Source organism: Rhododendron vialii, chromosome 10a, assembly GCF_030253575.1.
Source record: "Rhododendron vialii isolate Sample 1 chromosome 10a, ASM3025357v1".
Lineage (NCBI taxonomy): Eukaryota > Viridiplantae > Streptophyta > Magnoliopsida > Ericales > Ericaceae > Rhododendron > Rhododendron vialii.
In genome coordinates, this window is record NC_080566.1 from 24817610 (window position 1) to 24827531 (window position 9922).

The window sequence follows — 9922 nt, forward strand, 5'->3', positions numbered from 1 at the left end:
TAATATTCTGAAAGCCGAGATTCGATCATTGAAGACTTTCCAGAGCAAAGCTGCTCAAGAATTTTACGATATTAAGACAAGATTAGTTGTCTTAGAAAATAAAGGCGAATCAAGCAAGGTTGACGATTTGGCCTATTTAAATTCTATAAACAAAGTGGTTTACCAAAAATGGCATATCAAGGTTAATTTGGTTATCCATAAGGAATACACTATCAACAATATTATTGCTTTGGTTGATAGTGGTGCGGATATGAATTGTATCCAAGAAGGGATTGTTCCAATCCAATACTTTGAGAAAACTTCTTAAAGTCTCACTAATGCCAGTGGAGAAAAAATGATAATTAAATACAAACTCAATAATGTTTACATTTGTAATAAGGGAGTTTGTTTAGAAACAACATTTCTATGTATTAGGAATCTTCAACAGGAGTTAATCCTTGGAACTCCTTTTTTGGCAATGTTGCTTCCTATGAAAACCAGCACGGCTGGAATAACTGCACGGATAGGTGATCATGAGATATTTTTTGAATTTGTCTCTCCACCTATTTACAAAGAAATAAATGATATAATGAGAAAAATTTCTCATAAAGATAAACAAATAAATTTTCTCAAAAAAGAGATTCAAATAATGAATATTGAAGAGGTCTTACAAAAACCTTTTTTAAAAGAGAAAATTTCTCAAATTGAAGAGAATTTTAAAAAGGAAATTTGTAGTGATATCCCAAATGCTTTTTGGGATAGGAAATAGCATGTTGTTTCATTACCATATGAGAAAGATTTTAATGAAAAAAGAATTCCTACAAAGGCTAGACCTTCTCAAATGAAACAAGAATATTTGAAATTATGTCAAAATGAGATTGACAATTTATTTCAAAAGCAATTAATTAGGAAAAGCTATTCTCCTTGGAGTTGCACAGCTTTTTACGTTAATAAAAATGCTGAAAAGGAACGAGGTGTTCCTAGATTGGTTATTAATTATAAACCATTAAATGAAGTTTTAATGTGGATTAGGTATCCCATTCCTAATAAAAAAAATTCGTTGGATCGACTCAATAGGGCAGTCATTTTTTCCAAATTTGATTTAAAATCAGGTTATTGGCAGATTCAAATACAGGAATCTGATCGGTATAAGACAGCATTTGCTGTTCCATTTGGCCATTTCGAATGGAATGTTATGCCTTTTGGTCTGAAGAATGCACCTTCAGAATTTCAAAATATTATGAATGATATTTTTTATCCTCATGCTGATTTTGCAATCTGTTACATTGATGATGTTCTACTATTTTCTGAGAACATTGACCAGCATGTTAAACATCTTATAATTTTTAAAGATGTAATTAAAAGAAATGGTTTGGTAGTTTCTGCTCCTAAAATGAAATTATTCCAAACTAATGTTAGATTTTTAGGACACAATATTCAACAAGGGAAAATCATCCCTATTGATAGAAGTATAGAATTTGCGTCTAAATTTCTAGATGAAATTAAGGACAAAACCCAATTACAAAGGTTTTTAGGAAGTCTCAATTATATAGGAGACTATTATAAAGATTTGGCTCAGGATTCTACACCTTTATATGACAGGCTTAAGAAGAATCCTCCTCCATGGTCTGAACAGCATACTAGAGCTGTTCGAAAAATTAAATTGAAGGCTAAGCAATTACCTTGCCTAGCAATAGCCAATCCTACATGGAAGAAAATTGTAGAAACAGATGCCTCAAATATAGGTTATGGAGGTATTTTGAAACAATATGATATCAAATCTAATAAAGAAGAATTGGTAAGATTTACTTCTGGTTTGTTTAAAAATGCTCAAACTAATTACAGTACCATAAAGAAAGAAATTCTTTCTATTATTAAATGCATAAATAAATTTCAAGATGATTTACTCAATCAACAATTTTTATTAAGAGTTGATTGCAGTGCTGCTAAACAAATTTTGAAACAGGATATTAAAAATCTTGCTTCAAAGCAAATTTTTGCCCGATGGCAGTCTGAATTATCTGCATTTGATTTTGAAATTGAATATATCAAAGGAGAGAATAATTCTTTACCTGATTTTCTCACCCGTGAATTCTTGCAGGGATGAATCATGCTAATTTTGTCCAACAAAGGACAATTTTTCAGCAATGGCTGAAATTAAAGCAAGCCGTTTTCAATACTCATATTGAAATGATAATATTTAAATGGCCTCAAACGCGGTTTAATTTGATGCGTTGGATACATGCCAGAGAAGCTCTGCTTCGGCATTATCAACAATATGGAATTGAAGATGAAGATCAAGATTGGGACATGGAGTGTCTCCAATTATCAATCAATAGACTTCAAATGAAGTTAACAATTTTATCCACTGCTTAATTTTGCAGAATGAACAGACCACCAGATCGAGGACGTGGTCGAGGCAATACTCCTCGAGGAAGGGGTCGTCCAAAGGTGACCCAAGCAGAAGTAGAAGCCTACTTGAAGGCTCAGAGATTGCAATATCCATCTCTGCAAGAGGCTAATTCCGCCTCACCATCATCACCTTCAATGGCGGAGGTAGTTCAATCTGAAGAAATCTTCAGAACCTCAGAAATAATTGAGACAATTATGATCCTGGAATCTCAGGATGAACAATGGAAAGATGATCCTTGGGAAATTAAGTCCCGATATATGGATATAATGGGATATCCAGTTCCTGAGGGCAAATATCGCTCTTGTTATGAAGCAATGCTAATTCAATCAGGATCGGTGGAATTTAGCCACACTTTTGAGAAAGTAGGTCAAAAGAATGGGCCTATTAGTTATAGCAAAGCCATAATTAAAATGGTTATTCCAATTCACAGATGGGGTATTCACCCACAAAAAGCAAAATTTTTGCAGATTAAGAATGACAATGGAATATCCACTATTCAATATAATTATTGGGATTATATTGAGGCTTGGTCAAAAGCATTTTATTATTAGAATCCAAAGAAAAAGCATTCTTGGTTTTTCAAAATATGTCCACAATCTGTTGGACAAAATGAATTCCCAAATTGGTTTATATCTTGGTGGAACAAATTTGGTCCACACCCAGATTATCTTCCTCAAGAGTTACAAGGGGAAATAGAGTCCTTTACGAAAAACCAGTCTCAATTATGGGGACCAAATATTCCGAAGGGAAAATTATTCCTTCAAGCCATGGCATCTTGTGGAATCCCATGGATCTGGCGTTGGGATATCCAAGTTGCTAAAGACAATTTTGGCTTTCCAATTTTGGAACGTTTTTATCAACACAAATGGTGGAAAGGGCTTCAGATTGAGGAGCAGCTATCAACAATAAAGTTGAAAAATCAAGAACTGGCCAAGCAAGTTCAGCAGAGGGAGAAACCCTCAATCAAGAATCCATTCTTGGAAATTTCTGCTCAAATAAGGGCAAAAAATCCGTCTTTAACTGATGAAGATATTGTTGTCAAAACAATGGATTACATGAAGGAACAATTTTTACAATCGGTTAATCATGTCTCGGATGATGCATCCATGACATCAGCCACAAGTAATGAGGCTGACAATAATCCTTTCACTTGTCTTGCTGGTGAATCTCAAGACCCTTATGAAGAGGATCAGCATGAGCCCACCTTAGGTGATTTTTGGGATAGCATGGTTGAAATTGTGACAACCCAATCCCGTAAAGGTAAGGAAAAACGGGATCAATAATGGACGCTTTGGCTTAAAGCAACAATAATGGAAGAAACTTGAAATTCAAGTTTGAGTGAATTCAAAGGCACTCAATAATAGAGTGCATTATTCTCAGCTTTTGGTGGAAATGATATGTGTTGGGCCCCAGTGTGTTTCCCGGCAATTATTTCCACAGTTGTACAGTTGTATTGTAATAATTTCATTTTCCTGTTTCAGTCCTGTAGAGTCCTCTATAAAAAGGACGCGTCTTTCTTTTCCAAAGCAGGTTTTTGGTTTTGCCCTCTCTCTGTAAAAACCAAGTACTCTGCCTCTCTCTCTCTTGTAATATTTGCAGTCTCTTTCCCTCTAATAAAAAGGTTAGTTCTTTTCCGATCCTTTGTATTGTCGCAATCTGTTACATTGATGATGTTCTAATATTTTCTGAGAACATTGACCAGCATGTTAAACATCTAACAAGAATATTTGAAATTATGTCAAAATGAGATTGACAATTTATTTCAAAAGCAATTAATTAGGAAAAGCTATTCTCCTTGGAGTTGCATAGCTTTTTACGTTAATAAAAATGCTGAAAAGGAACGAGGTGTTCCTAGATTGGTTCTTAATTATAAACCATTAAATGAAGTTTTAATGTGGATTAGGTATCCCATTCCTAATAAAAAAGATTTGTTGGATCGACTCAATAGGGTAGTCATTTTTTCCAAATTTGATTTAAAATCAGGTTATTGGCAGATTCAAATACAGGAATCTGATCGGTATAAGACAGCATTTGCTGTTCCATTTGGCCATTTCGAATTGAATGTTATGCCTTTTGGTCTGCATGTTTAGGTGTAAAGTTAATATTAGTCATAGTAATTGTATACAATACAATCATTATACCTTACGTAGATATATACATATGTATAGTAAGTATCCATACTAATTTTTCCTCTACCTATTCATACTTATCCATATGCATCAGGATTTCGAAAGCCAACAGTGGCCCAAAAATTTTGGCTTTTGTTCTCATCCTCTCGACACCCCTCTCCCTCGTCTCTCTCTACCTATACTCTCTCTCGTTTCCTTTTTACATTCCATCACCCCCACACTTATTCCCCACACTCCTAATACATCTACACTTACACCCTCTCTCTCACACTTCTCTATACAAAACCCACATCTCTTATATTCCTAAAATTGATAGCCAAATCATTTCCATAGCTGCATAATTGTTGAGAGAAACATCCACAGCTCGACTAAAGTCAGTCCTGAGGTCCCCCGCCGCCACCATTTTTTTTCATTTTTCTAAAACCATCCGGAATCCGTTTTCTTCGCTCTCAATCGAATTCGAGGTAGAATAATCACTTCCCTACTCTCTCCTAATGTAGAGACCCACAATTTCGTTTAATAAGTTTAAAATGTGTTATGTGGAATAAATGAAGGAATTGGTGGAGGATATTGGTTTTGGGGCTAATGTAGGAAGATTGTTAGAAGAGGGGTGTAAGTGTAATTTACGTGTGTGCTAGCATATATAGGTGTGTGTGAGTGTAGGGGATTAAAAATCCCAAGTCTCACTCTCTCTCGTCTCTCCCGACCTCTCATCTCCCTCTCGGCTCTTTCTCTATATCCCTCACTCTCACTCAAACTCCTCCAAACCAACACAAAACCCATACAATACACCTTCCAATCTTCCATCCTTCCGCGTATTGGAGCTCGAATCGCGTTCGTAAGAGCTCGGTGGTTCGTATTCGGCTTGGTTAAGGAGTTTGAAGTTCTAGGGCTTGGGTGATCTTTTGATTTCGGCTTTAACCCTCGAGGTAGGGATTTCTCTCACTCTCTATATGTTCTTGAGTTGGTTTTGTGCATGAAATCGTGCTTTTGATCGTTGTTGTGGTTGTTGATGTGTTTGTTGTTGAAAACCCCATGAAAATCTGCTGAGAATTTGCTCGAACAACAATGTTATCGATACCTTTTGTAATTGTCATCGATACCTTCGTGTTCCAAAGCCCAGAAAACCCATTGTTATCGATACCCATAGCACTGTTATCGATACCTCTGTGTTCCAAAAGCCAGAAAACCATTTGTTATCGATACCCTTGCGTCTGGAAGATTTTTAGTCCAAAGGTATCGATACCTTGTCCCTTGGTATCGATACCTGTTGCTTATCTCCAGCTTTTCCTGTTTTGCTATATTTTTCACCGTTTGGGTTTTCGATCACTTCTAGCCATTCTAAATGACTTCTAGACATAGTTATTCGCACTCCAATTATTCCTTGGTCATCTTCGTTCGTAGGCTCTCGTTGCGTTGAACACAAGTGTCATATGGAGTGGGTTACCGTCCTAATGCTTTATTGGTGTGCCCGTTTAACTACTAGCTGTATTGTAAGATGTTTAGATAGACGGAGTGAACTCGTTAAAACTAAATGTGTGTTTTGAAATAGAGTTGATTGTTAGATAGGAGGATGGATAGATCATAAACGCACGCAAGAACTTGACACTTGATGTCGTGTAGTATGAGGAGTGAGTTAAGATAACAAGTTTGGAAACAAAATGGAAATATGAATTGGCATGTGGACTGTCACTTAAAATCAATCTCCCTTTATCTACAGTCGTGAAATCAGAGTATAAGAAACACATATGACGAAAGGTAATACAGATGAGTGGTAATTGGCATACGGGGTCTTGATACCCGGAATTTGAATTGGCATACGGGGTCTTGATACCCGGAACTTGAATTGGCGTACAGGGTCATGAGTACCCGGAATGTAGAACGGATGTACGGGGTCTCAAGCACCCGGAAAGGTATTGTGGGTATATGGGGCCCTAAGACCCGGAAGAGTTCTTAAGCTCACTATTAGGTATGTTAATTGAGGAAGAACTACTTGAGCTCATATTGGAAGTCAATAAGAGATGTACGGGGTCCTTAAGACCCGGAATGTAAGCTAATAACCGCAGAAGTGTACAAACTGAAATTGGTCAATAAGAACACGAAAAAGATGGCTAGTAGATCGATGAATGACCAGTGAAGTGTCCCTTGAATTCTTAAGTTCCCTCATGAAGTTACGATGGTTGCATTCTCTATCATTGTCTCCGACTTCATTCTTTTATGTTCAAATCTCCTCATTTGCATATAACGTTTGTAGAGATTTTCCTACTGGGCATGTGTTTTGCTCAAACCCATCATTCTTTCAGGTACAACTCAAGAGTGTTAGCATGGAGTACTTGGCGTGCATATCATCTCATCCTTTTGAAAGTGAACATCAAGGAAACAACTCAGATATCTTTGTAAACTCTTTTGAGAAGACATAAATTGTAATTTTCATTTACATCCTTGGTTCAAAAGTATTGTAATTATTTAACTTATCTTTGTCTAAACTTTGGAACTTTGGGGCCGGAGTGCCATTGTTGTAATCTTTCGAATTAGATCGTACTCAATAAATGAAGATGAGAAGGTCTTTGGGGTTATTATAAGTATACCGCGGGGGTTTTCCTTTTTAAAGTTATTATTATTATTATGTTAAAAAATTGAGGGCATGACACCTAAAGTGTTGGTGTATTGATTTATAACGTTCCAATAATGGAGAAAATTGGTCCAAAAGCATGAACCGACCGACCACCCGGCTGGCCTATTAGTACTCTGTTTTTGTTTCCTTTCGGCCAAGAACAGTAAGGCCCATGAAGTGTTTGTTTCTTTTCTTTTTCTTTTTTTTTTTTTTACTTTTTGTAAGAATCATACCTTAACCCATCTATTACATTAGTGAAAGACTTGGAATTGAAAAGGGATAAGTTCGGCGTCGATCGAGACGAAACCATTTTTTTTCTTTCCAAGGTGGTCACTGTGCTGGTCGAGTTTTGAAAACAGGAAGATGATAAAACAAATACAATTGCCCCCCTTAGTCTCTTAAGTGTATGGATTTCAGCCCAGTTGTATTAATAGTATATCACAATTAGCCCAGGTTATTAAAGTCAACATTTTGACCTAATATCATACCAAAACTATTATTAGTATTATAATCGAGGTATTCAATTATTTATTGGAGTTAACAAGTTGTAGAATTTTATAACAGTGGATTAGTACTGAATGCATAAGAAATAATTTAAACAGTAAGTAACTAGGTTATTAAATTAGTAGTTTAATAATGTAAATGAAAACGTTATTCAAAAGCCGTCGGATTACTAAGTTGTTAAAATTAGTTTTGGAACGTATTAATTTACAGTTTGACGCCAAGGAGGTAGGAAAATACATTTTCAATTCTAAGTTCATTAATTCGTACATCGAACCCTTAAGATGTACGATATACCAATTAAACCTAAGGGTTACAAAAATACTAATGAAAGTCCTCAAAGTTAATAAGAATATATACTTGTTCGATAAAACTTAAATATTTAAAAAGGCATCGGCCCAATCCAAACCCCATTTGTGTTTAATTATTTGCACTTATCAATTGTTATATTGTTGCCTCATTAAAATATATCGTATTTGAGTGGTTGTTGATTGTATCATAATATACATGCTAGAATGGACTTAGGTTCGCTGGGTGGCTACGAGTAGTGACTCACGTAGACGATGTTTAAGTAAAGGATAAAATGGTAAAGTTGATTGAGAATGTTGGGTGTCGGTAAAGGACCCTGGTACGGTATAGTACCTTTAGTTGAGTTGGGAAATGGTAAAGGACCCCGAGTACGGTAAAGTACTCAGAGTGTGTGGAGACGGTAAAGGACTCCGGGTACAGGATTTTGGATACAGTAAAGGATCCTAAATGCGGTACAGTATCCAGTGTGTGTGTGAAGGACGGTAAAGGATTTCGGGTACAGTATTTTGTGAAAACAGTAAAGGATCCCTGAATATGGTACTGTACCCAATGAGTAGATTAGGGGTATGGTAAAGTACCCAGTGTGTAGAGTTGAGAGACGGTAAAAGATCCTAACAATGAGATAGTGCGACCCCTAATGCTGAGTTGTCATGGTGAGCTGTTCCTTTATTATGGTTATAGACGAATTCAGACTGAGTACATAATTTAGTAGTATTCGCTTAGAACCCTAGTGCAGGACAAATAAATGGAGAGTTATTCCATGGGACGATCAAAGTTGGTGGATGTGGGAGGAAAGGACCTTGTGGAGAGGATCTTTAGATTTCATATAAGTCGATGGATAGTAAAGAAAATGACGATGTAATGTTAATCTGTACCTTCTGTGTATTATGAATTATTATATTGTTGATCTGCTAATTGTAAGGTAAGGGGTTAATAGGGTTGAGATTATCTTATGAGTTTCAAAACTCATTACGTGTCGTTGGGCTGGCATTTCATACCAGATAATCAAGAGACCAAAGAGCAGAATCTGTTACAAGATGATCCATACCAGAGTGAGGACCTCCCAACTGAGGAAGGGGAGTTTATTGAGCCTTGAAGGCCATATCCTTAGAAGCTCTGTTAATTTGACGTACCTTTATTTAAATTTTCATAAGTGTTATCTTATTTATCAAACTCTATTTCATTTTGTTGATTTGTAAGATAATTAAGTAGGTTTGAATTTGGTATTTGAGGTTTTCGCTGCTAAACTCTGTTTAATAAAATTTCATTTCTTATATATGAGTTTTATGAATTATTAAATTAGTTGAAAATGATTTAATTAGCGTGTCCGAAAATCGGGGCGTTACATAACACCTTGTGTATCTCATATCCGCTTGTTGAGTCTCATTCATGTTTGGTGCATACTTCATCGCATTTTCATATAACTAGAGTATATATTTCTCTACTGGACTAGTTTAGTTTAACTTATCATTTTCAGGTACAAAGCAAAGAAGTTGGCATGACGTGTATGTTGATCATGTTTTTCGAAGGTATAAAAGAGAAGATCTTCTGCAAATTTTTTTTTAAAGAAGTGTTTGAAATAATGATTAATGTAAACTGTAATATTATTTTGAAACTTTGTATAATTTGGGGTCTTGAGTCAGAACTGTAACTTTTGAATTTAACTTTGAGAACGGGGAAAGATATGTCATTTGGGTATTATCGATACTTTAGTTATCATTTTATTTATTGAAAATAATTATTATTTATGTTAAAAATCGAGGGTGTGACAAACAAGATCCATATTGATAGAAAAATTATTTGCGTAAACATATGATTTTTGAACTTGAAATTGCATTCTTAAAAAATAAATATTTATTTCCCTTTTGGAAATGAGGACTTATCACTATCTAAAAATAATAATGAATCTAGATGGGGTTTTCATACACATGTTAAATACCACAATAAAAGTAGTAAGAGCAACATGTTGAAAAATAA